Here is a 14,445-nt window from a genome sequence, read left to right as displayed (position 1 = left end):
ATTTAATTCCGCCATGTGAGGATCGGCTTCACGATCCCTCTGAATTGTGTTGTGTCGTTTACAGTCGTGGTGATGCTTTGTTCTAAACCTGGGAGGTGAAAATTGCGGAATCGGTTTTATCCCTTCCTCACCTTCTCAGATCGTATACATGAAGAGTTTGTTCGCAAAAACCGATAAGTCCATATTTGCCAAATGGAGATATTTGCGATTAAATGTCAAGAAAAATAAAGACAATAATAACAAAATTTTTGCTTCTTTCGACCATAGCTTCAAAAATGCACCTTCATATGTAGTGACCAACATATCATTTGAAAGGTATTATTTTGTACTTTATTACAGAGACCGTGCTTCAAAATCTTCAAAAATGGACTTATCGGTTTTTGCGAACAAACTCTTCACATGTCTTCTCGACTTCTCGAGTCTGGGAAGGCAAGAAGGCGAGTTGCGAGACCTCGTCTTCTCGAATACATGTACTATCGAGTCTGAGAAATCGAGGAGGCGAATTATGGGATTTCGTTATCTCCACCTTTTCGGGTCCGAGAAGGCGAGTTGTGACATCATTTCCTCTCGGCTTCTCACGTCTGACAAGGCGAGAAGGTAAGTTATGAGTTCTCTTCTTACTGAAAACGAGATGTCAGTATGTGATCTCGTATTCTTGGCTTCTTGAGCATCCCCCATAAACAAAAAGGCGGAAAGACGAGATTTAACATCCCTTTTGCCTTTTCGGACCATAGAAGAAGCAATCTCTCAATTCGCTTTCTCATGACGTATCCGCATTGTACTATTCTCGCATTCTACATCACGTACAGGAGTAGACATTAGACAAAAAAAAAGAAAAAACAAACAAACAAACAAAATGAAATTCTTCTTCAATGAAAAAGAAACAGGGTGGGAGGTTAATAATTACTTTAGAGTAGGTCTGCAAGCAGTTTTCTTTGACCCCCCCCCTTTTTTTTTTATAGCAGAACGCCGGACATGTTCAGACACCTGATCATAGGATTTCTCGATATTACACAATTCATAGTCACTACATGTGGTGAGTATAGCGGGAGCTCATCAATATGTTTGAGGTCTCGTACTGCGAGTAAACCCCTGCGTAGTACTCGACGTGACCGTGATGAATTCCTCAAGACATAAAACGTTGTTTTTGTGAATCTTTACCATGTCCCTTATGGAACAAACACAGTGTTACCACACTGTGTTCACATAGTTAACTATGTGTAAGATATGTGAATATAGTGTGTTCACAGTGTTGCCACAGTGTGAAATAGCCAAACTATGTGGTTCACCACATACAACTCACATACTCATACACAGTTACCACAACTTACCACATAATTGTTACAGTGTTTTATATGCTGCAGTATGTGGGCATGGTGTGTTCATAGAGTTGTCAATGAATTTTCAGACTATGTGGTTAACCACATACTTATCATATGGTGACATGCAGTTACCACATGATGGCCACAGTGTCTCACATCTTGCAATCTATGGGAATACTGCCTCCACAGAGATGTCACAGTGTGAAACGATGGACTATGTGGTTTATCTCCTACTAGCCACACAGTATAGTATACAGTTATCACAGCTATCACATAATAGTCACAGTGTGTTACATATTTCAGTCTGTGGGAAAGATGTGTTCACATAAGGTCGCAGTGTGTATTTAAAACCATGTGACTTGCCACATGCTCATCTCATAGAATCACAGTTACCACAGCTTACCATATAATGACCACAGTGTGTCACATACTGTAATAATATTATGTGAAACTTGTGTTGTCCACAGAGTTGTCTCACTTTGGAATTCTAGTCTATGTGGTTCTTCACCGAAAGTCACATAGTAATCACACTTGCTACAGCGCTTGCCACACAAAAACCACATAGTGTAACATATTGCAGTATGCGGGAATATTGTGGTCTCACCCAAAAGTCACAGAGTGACTGGTCATGTACCACAGCTTACCACAAAATAACCACAGAACGTGTCACATATTGCAGCATGTTGAATGTAGTGTTGCAGATTTATCACAATATAGACCGACCCACAAGTGAATGGTGATGGGGTATGTCATTAAAATTATGATAATAATATTGCTGGGGAAAACATTCATTCACAATTTGAACGGGACACAGGATATTCCTGTGGTATTTTGGGACATATATCACAGGAAAATACCACACAGCAGTACAACACAGGAGTACCACATAGCAAAACCACATAGTATCGCACAGCAGTACCACACTGCAATAGCAAACAGAAGTACCAAACCTCAAAACCGGAGAAAACACAAAGGAAAGTACCACAGGAAAATACTACAGGATATTCCTGTGGTATTTTGTCATATATACCACAGGACTACCACAGGACAATACCAAACAGCAGTACCGCACATGAGTACCACAGAGCAAAACTTCATACTTTGTAGTACAGTATATCGCACAGCAGTAGTACATAGCAATACTTAATACCATACAGCATAACACAATAAGGCAAAACCGCACAAAATACAACAGAAAGTACCACAGAAAAATGCCACAGGGTATTCATGTGGTTTTTTTTCTTAATATACTATATCACAGGACTATCACAAGACAATGTACCACACAACAGTACCTCACAGGAGTATCACGGAACAGTACCAACAGGAATGAAAAACAAATAAAGAAACAAACAAACAAACAAACCACAGACATATCACAGAATTTAATTGATAGATGAAATACGGTGTGAATTATAATAATATTGATTTATGCTCCAACAGTATTGCCTATTAAGTGGAAGTGCTGAGGTACAGTATGTGATACTTCATGTGGTATTTCTGTGGTATTCCTGTGGTATTCCTGTGGTACTTCTGTGGTAACCCTGTGACACAATCTTTTTAAATAGCTCATGAATATTCATGAAAAGCAATCAAAATTTTAGAAAATAAAAAAAAATACTTCTTTAGAGTATTTATGATGGCACTTTACTTTGAACTCTATTAAAGATTGTCTAATAATGTTATAATATTCCCAATGTCATAAATTTTGCTATGAAACTGTAATTTCGTATCTTGATAATAAAGTATTGTCTAGTTAGTGACCATGCCTTAATGCATTACGAATAGATGGCCTATATATAATCATATATATATATATATATATGATAATAATGATGATAATAATAATAATAATTATGTACTGATACACCCGATGATTAACTAGGAATAGGATGAATATTATAGATCTATTTATGACTTGAGTAGTAGTAGGCCGTATGAGTTGTTTGAAATTGTATATTAGGGGAAGGACAGGTTATATAGGTAGAGACATGTTTGTCCTGAAATTCATCGCTCGCCTATTAGGTAAATTCTGGTATATTGGCTATTGATTGTCCCAGGTTTTTTTTTTTCAGACTGTGGTAAGTGTGGTTGATAACACAGAGTGAAAGGCTGTGATAGATAACACAGTGTGAGACTGTGAGAGGCTGTGGTAGATAACACAGTGTGAGAGACTGTGGTAGATATCACAGTATGGGATGCCTCAGTTTGACATACTGTGTTACCTACCACAGTACCCACCCTGTGATTTTCCATAGTGTGATAATAACACAGCATTACCACATGTCCCAATTTCACAGGTAACCACAGTGTGACATAACACACTGTGTTTCACACTGAATCACAGTGTGTTTTACTATGTGGCAACACTATGACTGTTCCATAAGTGGTCTATGATTGTAAAAACTGATTCTCCAAATGATCTTTAAAATGTATGAAGAAGAGCAGTTTTGCCATACATTGCCTTAGTGGATAAAACCGAGGACTAACATATTGGAAGATTTAGTGTGGATCCACCGTTGGGTTGGCAACAGTGGTAGTACACTTTATAGTCGTAGCTTGTTTATGTTTTCCTACTCTTCATATAGAAAGGATCTCTGACGTAAACTGTAGTCCCTCTTGTGTATGCTTAGTGGCTAGATAAATCTAAGCTCACTCCGTAATCGTGACACATATTATCAATAATAAGTTCAGATGCACAAGTTCATAACAACATAACGTAAATCCATGCAGACAATTTAAACCAATTCGAAAACTCAAAATATAGGAGGGGGGGGGGGGTGGTAGATAAGCATGGATCAATAATTTGAGTTTTAACCAATACCTTACCGTCACATGCGATGTTTCTCTGTCAATTAAGACCATTACATTTGGAAGAACTTCAGGTTGACGTCAACACAACCAAATTTCCCTTTTATGACAAGCTATACGAACAGATCGACGATTCGAATATGTTTGAACCTTTCGAGCGTCGTGACATAGCTTCTTGTGATTCTGTGTCATCGCGCCATGCACCACACAAATACATTATTGTGTATAGGGGGGGGGGGGGGACCCGATCTATAGCCGGCCCAACATTCTCCCACTCAACATTCTCCCACTCTCATCAGAATCAGACCAAAGAAGTAACATTTACCATAGCCTGTAGCTTGTCACATACAATGTATTTTCATACTCATTGTTGCCTCTCTGTACTACTCCCTTTGAGGAATATTTCATTTCAATATTGTCATGGGAACTATTATCATGTTTTCGTTGATTGTTTGTTTTTTGTGTTTGTGTCTGTGATGTAATGTATTTTGTAAGGCAGCTCACCACAAGCTTTGCTTTTTTGAGGTTCTGCCTTCCTGTACAATGATTTCATGCATGTGATTTCCTACATGAAAACAAGATGGAAAATAAATGTTATACAAACTTGAACTTGAAGTATAGAATATCTTTTTGATCACAGCTGTTCGTTTAAACATGAGGGTTGGCAATTTGTCTTGTTCGCATTATGCAAAAAGAATAATACACTGTATATTTATAAAATAATTTAAATGCGGAAAAAATCATATTGATAATGATGGCAACAATTATTAATCGAGCTTATGATACTGGTAATAATACTTACAATAATAGCAGGTCATCTGACTTGATGAGAAGAAACGTATTTTCCTTGCATGATCTTGCCGTTTTCAAGAACATGCTTGCCGAAACGTCGGGAGTGGGTAGGCCCTTTTCAGGGCCACATGCATACCCAAGAAAGAATACGTGGTCCATAAAGGGATGGTATAATATTGGTTGAGATGAGGATTCAGCTTTTAACTTTTTGAGAGACACTTACAAACCACTTTATGAAATGTTAAACAGAATGCATACAATTCTAAGAGGAATTCAACATTTATTTGGTGAGAGTTGGTTTTGAAATGGCTGAGAAATCCCAAACAAAAGTAAAAGAAAGCGATTCTTAGAAAAGGTGCGTTCCATCTTTTATTAGGTTAGCGTTATTTTGGATATCTCAGCCATTTCAAAACCAATCTTCATCAAATAAACTCTGAATTCTTATTAGAATATACTCTTTCATATTTCATAAGAAGTTTCTCCTTATCTCAAAAAATCACCATAACACAACGTTGGAAACCTAAAGCCCCCATCTCAACCGAAACTGTGCCAAAGCCTTCTACCATCCGACTTTCTACCACCACGGAAACATTCAAAGATTTAATCTTCGTGGGTATTTAAAGTCATGGCTCATCCTTGGCGTTGTTCATGTGATACGTGGATGCTCAACCAGACCAAGTATACCTCCTTCACCATAGATAAGTTGACAGTGGATTGAATCTCACCTGCTAGTCTCTGTCAAAGGCCCTCTCGCTGTAATAACTGCAAGAGAAGCGAGCAGAGGGTCGTCACGTGAGGCAGACTCAAGCCCAAGGCAGTGGCAAGCCCCAACAAGAGGACGTTTGGTGATCTATTCAATGTCATTACTTGAATTACCAAATTTGGCTATAAGCCAGCGTTTTCGTAGCGAAAATGGCAACCGAGTTGCAGAGCTCTGTCCTTGCAAGCTGAAGCACAATGTATTTCGCACCATCGACCAATGGACAAATGTAGCAGTTCAAGTGATCAAAATGACTAACTGAATTTTCTAGTAAGAGTAATGGGCGGGTTAAGTTGACTCTTACCTTTAGGGTTTATGTCAATGATCATCACCTTAATTTGCGTATCTAAAAAGGCCTTTGGCTTTGATCGTTCAGGTCGACCCCTTCACCCTCTGATATTGGCCCTTCTGCTTAGAATGTTCGGTCCCCTTCACCTTCGACTGCAGGCTTTGCAAAAAGGCTACATACCTTTTGGAAAAATGTTTTAATGCATTTTGGTAACCTGTGGACTTTCAAAGCGATGATTGTGTCAAGCCGCCCTCCTCAGTCTATAACTTTCTGAATGAGCGAAGTTTTGTAGTCTCAGTTGTAATTGGTATTGGTTGATTCTGTTTAAAGCCTACAATTCATTAAAATGCTGAAAACAGTATTCACACACTGTGGGTTTGTGGGTTCTTGTATCGCTTACTCAGAAAAGAAAGGAAGACGTCAACGGAAAATTGCCCAATTTCTCATTACAAATTTGGTGTCTGTTTCCAGGCGTCACATACCTTCTTTTTTCTATTTATGACTTGACTTTGCTTCTAAAAGAGAACTTGAAAACAGTTGAAGTCTCATTCACCTTTATGAGTTTTTTTTTTCATTCATTAACTTCGTTGTTGTTTTATGATTGATTGAACGATTACAAATTCTAATAGCTTTATACACAGAGAATCTATGATGCGGTGCTTGTTTATCGTTCCCACGATCTTGCAAGTGGCAACAGCACTTAGCGGCTGCAGTGATGATAAATTTAGTAATGCCATGACCTTGTTGTTTATCGAGGTTACACCCTCATCGATGTCTTCGCCCTCCACTCTCCTCAACCCAACAAGTAAAATGAGATTCCAATTCTGGTTCTAGGTGCTGTATCATTTTATCTCATCTTTTTATCTTTCATTGTAAGGGTTCAATATGATAGAGCGCCAAATTCTTCAATGTTTGAGTTCCTATTTGTTCACGAATGCTTTTTTTTTCTTTTCTTTTTTTTGGCTGCAGAATTTCTATCGACCTCTCAATTACTAAAGTAAAGACTAATTCTTTCATTTGCACCACGGTTTCAATGTATTGTTTTCCTCTGAAATGGGCAAAGTTTGTAAATCTGTCTTTATATTTCACATACTTGATCATTCTTACCAATTCCATGTAATCTTTCTGCAATGCAAAATATGCATTGAAATTTAGGGATGCCTGTATAATGGTAACGATATGGTATTGAATATTTCCAGGAATACTCCCCTAGGTTTTGATGGGGTTAAGGGTCCTGCCATAATTACAACACCAGCTATCCAGGGTATGTGCATAATTATATCATCGCAGTCAAAAGGGCCATCGCCAGGACGCTTTGCCCAACTTTAAAGGCGCCGATCATGCCGACAGGAACCGAACTCAGGAATGTACGACTAAGAGGATAGAGCATACTCCAAATATTGTGTGATGTTGGTTATTCCGAAAGTTGATTATCCGAAGGTTCGTATTCCGAAACGCACATATTCCGTGTACCTAGATGGTTCGTTAGTGCGAAAGTAACTCTGGCTCGTTGATGCGAGTTATTCCGAAGGCTCGTTCTTCCGAAGGTCGTAGGTAAAAGAAAAAAAAAATGAAATAAGGTCCGTTATTCCCAAAGTTCGATAGTCCGAAGATAAACAACTTTCGGTCTAGCAATCCTTACTTCAGTTTCGGACTAACGAACCTTCTAAATGATAAGGTTTATTTCGTTTTCGCATTAACGAACCTTGTGCATAACGAACCTTTTTTTTTCGGAATAAAGAATTGTAACTCCCGTACACAACGGAATAGAGAATGCGGGATGTTATTTAGAGAATACCTTTTTCGAGGTGACAAATTCATACACGACAAAATCAATTTGAGTATAAATGACAGCGTCGTTTAATCGCAAACTTGCGTGCGCATATTTTCACAATCCTTGCAATACATTCAGTGATTGTTATTTTCTTTTAATATACGCAAAACAGTAATGTTTTAAAATTCATACCTCGCAATGACATATCTATCAAAACAAACACTTGATAGGGTTACTCGGGAGCATTCAAACGACAACAAAGGGAAGTCAGTGCTTCCAAAAGGTACGGATTCCATGGTTATCTGATTGGTATCCTAGTCATACCCTTCTCTCAGATATTGGTCTTATTTGGCATCTGTTGAGGGGCCATTGTATTATAATCAGTGCTAGCCGTAGTAATCACATTGATCGATACACTACAATTTACTTATTGGTGACAAAGCAAAAAGTGACAATAGCTCATTTATCCTTTGCTTTCGAAAAAAAAAATCATGAATTGATCGATAAAAGACGACTATGTCTTGACACACAAACACACACACACACACACACACACACACACACACACACACACACACACATACATACACGACCACTACGTTAAGATCGAATCAGATGAAATCAAATTCACTTTACTCCACTTGAAATCAGAGTCAATCTTTGAATGAATCATGATATTATGGCAAATACTTTTTTTGTGAGTGTCTGTTGATTGCGCACAGAAATGGCAAAAAGTTAAAGTTCCTTTTAGATAACAAAGATTAATTGAAATCTCAACTGAGGTGACGAAATACAGACAGTTTTAAATACGCTGACATGACTTTCACTACCATGATAACATTTGCATAATATGACAATACAGACGGAAGATAATGGGTGTGTGAATAATGCGAATAAACCTTAAATCCGGTCGTGAGCTATCATGTTGATATACTTTAATATTACAAATACGTTTGAGTTCATCCGGATTTCTCTTTCTTTTTTTTTTTGGTGGTAATCTACCGAACCTTAATCTAGCAAAACAGGAGTCTCCTTTTCAGGCTACGAGAGTCGAGAGAAATCGGTACTCTCATGTTTGAAATGAAACAGACAGGTATTTCAGGTAAAAATCAAATATCACGCTGTTTGGGCTGCAAAAGTTTTTTTCAATACAGATATTACATTGTGAAACAGTCACCAGAGAAACCAGAGCTTTTGGATGCAAACAGTTCTCGCCAATTTATCTACAGTTCATTATTACAAGGTACATTTACCAAGTGGGGCAGGCCTACGGCTCAAAATATATGAAACTGGAATGAGACAGGTCCAACGAAAGGTTACGGTATAAAACACAAAATTGTTGGCTATTCAAGATGGAAGCAAGTTAGTCAAAAACACAGCGTGAACGGGTCCGGAAAGTGCAGAAAGTCGTAACCACAAGTATCAACATCAAATCGTCTTTGACAGTAAAAGATGGATTTCACTAACGCGTCACACATTTCTTTTGCCTATTCTCCACTCAGTCATTATATTTATAGACTTCATGTCGGTTTTTAAGTACTCCGCATGGACATATCAATATCTATTAGTGCTAATGATGCTGTATCTATTCGATTTTAACTAATACTGAAAGCGGTTGTATAGACTACATAAGGCAAGATATAGGGTAAAACTTATTCTTACAACTACAGCCGGCTGCTTAGATTTTTTTTTCTGTTGCATTTAGAATATGCGCGAATAATCTTCTTTATAACGAAATCATGTAGTCTGAACTGAGAACAGAAAAACGACCATTTTTAATACCGTTCTTCCATTTCACGATTTGATACAGAACATCAATTAGTCATGTTCATCAATAGTCGTCTTCTTAATGAACTAAGAAGTAGTGGTAATAAAAGCCGAGATTATATCATCCCCCGGCCCAACACACACACACACACACACACACACACACACACACACACACACACACACACACACACGCATACACACGCACACTTATAGTAGTAGTGGTAAAAGCGTCAGTCTCAGTAATGACAGTGTCCAAGCAGTGACGATTATGCTTAGTAGTGGCAGTAAAATAGTGTAGTAGTATATTTGTAGTAGCAGTAGTACTAGTCGGATCGAGTAACTATACAGCAACACTAAAAGGCAGTGAAGTAGTGCATTAGAGTCATCAGTTCCACACAGTTTGAATAGTCCTAAGTTTACAGTGATTTTAAATATCATTATCATAGTCATTACCTTCATAATCATCACTTCTATCTACATCATCATTACTATTGTCAGCATTGTCTTCATCGTTATCATCATCAGTGTCAATTCATAATCGTAATCGTTACTTTTTACCTTTGTCAATATCTTTATCATCATCGTAATCGATATTCTTATTACAAAGGTCATTATTATTATTATCGTTTTCATTACCTTTACCAATGTCATTATAATCATCATTTTCGTTATCTGTACCTCTATCAATGTCATTAACATTATTATTGTCATTACCTTTCCAAAATGTAATTTCTTATTTTCATTGTCAATTAAATTCTACCTCTTTCAATGTTATTATCATTATCGGTATCGTTGATCTGTATCATTGTGATTACAATTATTATCATCTTTATAATTACCTCTATCAATATACAGGTTTATCTGTAATTATCAGTATCGTTTTCATTATCGTTATTATCACCTTTCGTAATGTCACGTTTATTTCAAATATCGTTATAATCATACCTCTATATCAAAGTAATTATCAATTTCGTAATTGTTATCTTTACCACTATCAATGTCATTCTTTTTTATTTTCATTATCACTATCGCTTTACCTTCATCAATGTCATTTATAATTATCGTTTTCATTATCTCTGTCATTCTTATTATGATTATTATCATTATACCTATATCAATGTCGTTATCATTATACCACAATCGTTATCATTAGCTTTATCAACAATTATCACTATCATTATCGTTACCTTTTCCAATATCATTTTTATTACCACTGTCGTTAGCATTATACCACTTTCAGTGTAATTGTCATTATCATTATCGTTATCATTACTTAACTTTAAAGGGATGGTAAAGTATTAGTGAAGATGAGAATTAGGCTGTTAACTCTTTGCGAGATACCAAGAAAACACTTATGATATAGTACAGAGCATACCATTTAAAGAGGAATTCAAAGTTTATTTGATGAAAATCGGGTTTGGAATGACGGAAACATCCAAAAACAAAGTAAAACAAAACGATCGTAATAAAGTGTGGGTCCCACACTTTCTTAGAATCGCTATTTTTTGGATATCTCAGCCATTTCAAAACCAATTTTCATCAAATAAACGTTGAATTCCTCATAGAAGTACATGCTCTTTCACAATTCATAAGAGTTTTCTCATTATCTCACAAAAAAAAAAAATTTAGAAACCTGAAATTAGGTCTCAACCAAAACTATACAATCCCTTTAATGTCCTTTTTATTCTTATTATCATTATACCCCTATCAAAGTTGATATCAATTTCGTAATCGTTACTTTTACCTTTATCAATGTCATTATCATTATCATTTCATTGATCATTACCTTCCCAAATACCATCTTTACTTTCATTATCGTTATCATTATACCTCTATAAGCGCTATTATAATCATCACTTTCGTTTTCGTTATCTGTATCAACAATTATCACTATCATTATCAATATCATATTTATCGCAAAATTTCAAATGTCATTTTGATTACCACTTTCGTTATCATTATACAACATGTACCTCTATCAAAGTCGTTATCATTATCATTAGCTTTATTGATAATTATCACAAACATCATCATTTACTTAATAATTTCTTTTCCGAATGTCATTCTTATTTTCGTTATCGCTACCAGTATACCTCCATTAGTGTTTTTATCATTATCACTATCGGTATTTTTACCTTAGCTAATGGCATTTTTATTTTCAATATTGGTATCATTACTTCTTTTAATGTCGTTATCATCGTTATAGTTATCATTACCTGTCTTAATATCGCTGTCACTGTCATTGTCACTGTCAGTGCAACACCTTTAGCAATAGCAAGATCAGGCGTATCCGTTGTAGTATACAAGTGGTATAGAAAGAACGAGGAGTTGTCCTGTCCGAAATGTGGTATTAGTACTAGTATTAGTAATAGTAATAGTAATAGTTGACCCTCCTGTTGTGGTTTCAAGTTCAGTCTTCGTTTAATAGTCTTGATGCAGTGAGACCACTAGAAGTGCAGGCCCGTAAATAGGATTCTATGGTGTGGAGGGATCCATATTTGAAATTGTGGACCTTTCTGAGGGTAACGACGGAGTGGGGTTGGGTTTTTGAATGGAACTGCCTACTCGAGATTTTTTTTTTTTTTTTTTTTTTTTTGGGGGGGGGCATGTTCAATCTTGGGCAAACATAGATGCGAGTGAGCGTATATGGCGACCGAGCGGGATGAGCTTTTCCATTCTTTTAATTAAAATTCGACAATCTTGCGCACATTTGTGCCGTTTTCATTGTGCTAAAAATAACTCGTGTTTTGTTTTGTTTTTTGGGGGTCGCGTACCTGATCGCGACCGACATTACAGTGAGAAATGATGCGTTTTTTCTTTTTCTTTTTTAGCGAGATTTGGGTCGCGATCAAAATCGCAATACTTAGGCGAGTTTTATTCATTTTTTCTTTGTCTTCCAAAAAGACGTGGAGTTGTGCAGTTAAAACAATAACTGCAAAACAATTTGACATTCTACGTCCCACAATGCATCACAAAAATATTTTGTCGTTCCTTGCTATTTTAAAAGCTGTAGCGCTCCGCTGTATATTGAACTGGCCTTGTGACGTAGACTAATTAGTATTAAAAGCATACCATCTATAACATGTGCAGGTCAGCTTTTCCCAAATAATTGCGGCCGAAGTTTTTTTTTTATTAAAACAATGAGAACGTTGAATAAAAAAGCGCCCCTGATCGCAACCCATTTTCTTATGTTTTGACAATGGAAACGCCACTATTGGTGGAATATTTGGAATTCTTTAATTTAACAAGTACGGCGATACGTTGATATTTTGCTTATATTTGAAAAAAAAAAAAAACCTCTCCAAACAAACTGAATTCTGTAAGTGTTGCGTGAGTTCCTCTCATTCGTTATGATCAGATATTTGGAAAGCTAGTATCCATTAAAGATGGTAGGGTGTGGGAGCGGGGATACCGCCTCTCTCCCACACGAGGGAGCTTTTAAATTCTTAGAAATGCATTTTGTGAAATTCTATTTTCCTGTGCGCAACTTGGGTGGAATATTTGTAAACTCCTCATCCGAAAGGTAAGACGATACTTTGATACATATGTAAATAAAAAAAAAAATAACGAAATTCTGTAATTGTCTTGTGATCTTGTCCTTAGCTGATTAAATATTTCGAAATGTGATATCAAGCGAGCGGGGGGGGGGGGTGGAAGAGGGGATACCCCTCTCACACGAGAGACCTTTACAGTTTCAAAATTGAAATTCAACGATACAGTGCACATTCTATTTCGAATGTTTTTAACATTTTCAGTCAACAGAGTAGGAAAATACTCTGGTTACTTTCTTGAAGTTGCAAAAAAAAAAGTAAATTATTCAGTTGTGAGATAATCTCATTTACTGTCATTTGGAAACGTAACAATTATCTGCTTCTGAAGAAATGCGCATAGCTATGATGAGGAGTATTTCGTTTCTTTTTGTTCCATCGGACCTTGCTCACCAGAGGGGTTGGGAAGGGAATATTGCAATTATTGGCCTGTAGTAATGGTAGTAAGGACAGTCGTATCAATGCATCTGTAACCGATTTGTTGCTGTTTGACTGGGATAGGGTTGGTGTTAAGTTCAGAAAGACTGGAAGTTGAAGCAGGTCTACATGGTCCTGTAAGTCAGCGCAGTAAAATCAGATTACATTTACGGCTGTATTTGTTCCTAAATTACAAGTCGTACACGCAAGTCTTGGCAGAGGTTATCCGTTAGTGGTAGATGTTACAGGATCATTAGTCCAAGTATAGGTAATGACAACGCACTGGTAACACTCCAGACGAACGGTGAACGGTGACAAAGATGTCCTCTACCATTTTTACTATTCCTTTTTATACGTTTGTGTAACCCTATTTTTGTTCGTTTAATACTGTTTAGTTACACGACATCGCTTATGCAAACATAACCAGTAGGCTTTAGGCCAGAGGTAGGTAAACACAGTAAATTGAATTGCAGTAGCAAGAACCAAACATTGTTATTGATAGTGAAGACGATAAACACAAATTTCGAGAATTTTCGTGTGCTCCTCGTACGAAATGAGTGTCATATTGGTACAAAAGGATATATAAGATTAACATTCAGCGTGTGCAGATGTCATCGTGTCGCATTATGTTAAGCAGGCGTCACACTGTTCTAAATTAGAGCAAAGATGGACACATGATAAAGGAAATGTTAAAAACAAAATCGGCTCTGGTCGGATAAACTTCCTGTAATTCTTGAGGGCATCTTAGAGCCATTGTGTGACCACCAATGGAGGTTCTGAGGCTCCGGCAGCAATTTCCTGCGTGGCGGTAAGATCTTCGGCAAGCTGAAGAATAGCCCGAAGATCTCGCAAAGGTTCATTTTATGATAAGATCCCGTCTTCGTGTAGCCTGCTAGTGTGATTTAGACGTCATCGCCTGACCTGTAGGTATCGTATTTGCCTCTGCTGTTGGTTTACTTTAA

This window comes from Diadema antillarum, unplaced genomic scaffold (assembly GCF_040938485.1).
Source record: "Diadema antillarum isolate AM-2024a unplaced genomic scaffold, OU_Dant_1.0 scf00000199, whole genome shotgun sequence".
NCBI lineage: Eukaryota > Metazoa > Echinodermata > Echinoidea > Diadematoida > Diadematidae > Diadema > Diadema antillarum.
Note: the sequence above shows the minus strand (reverse complement) of the source record.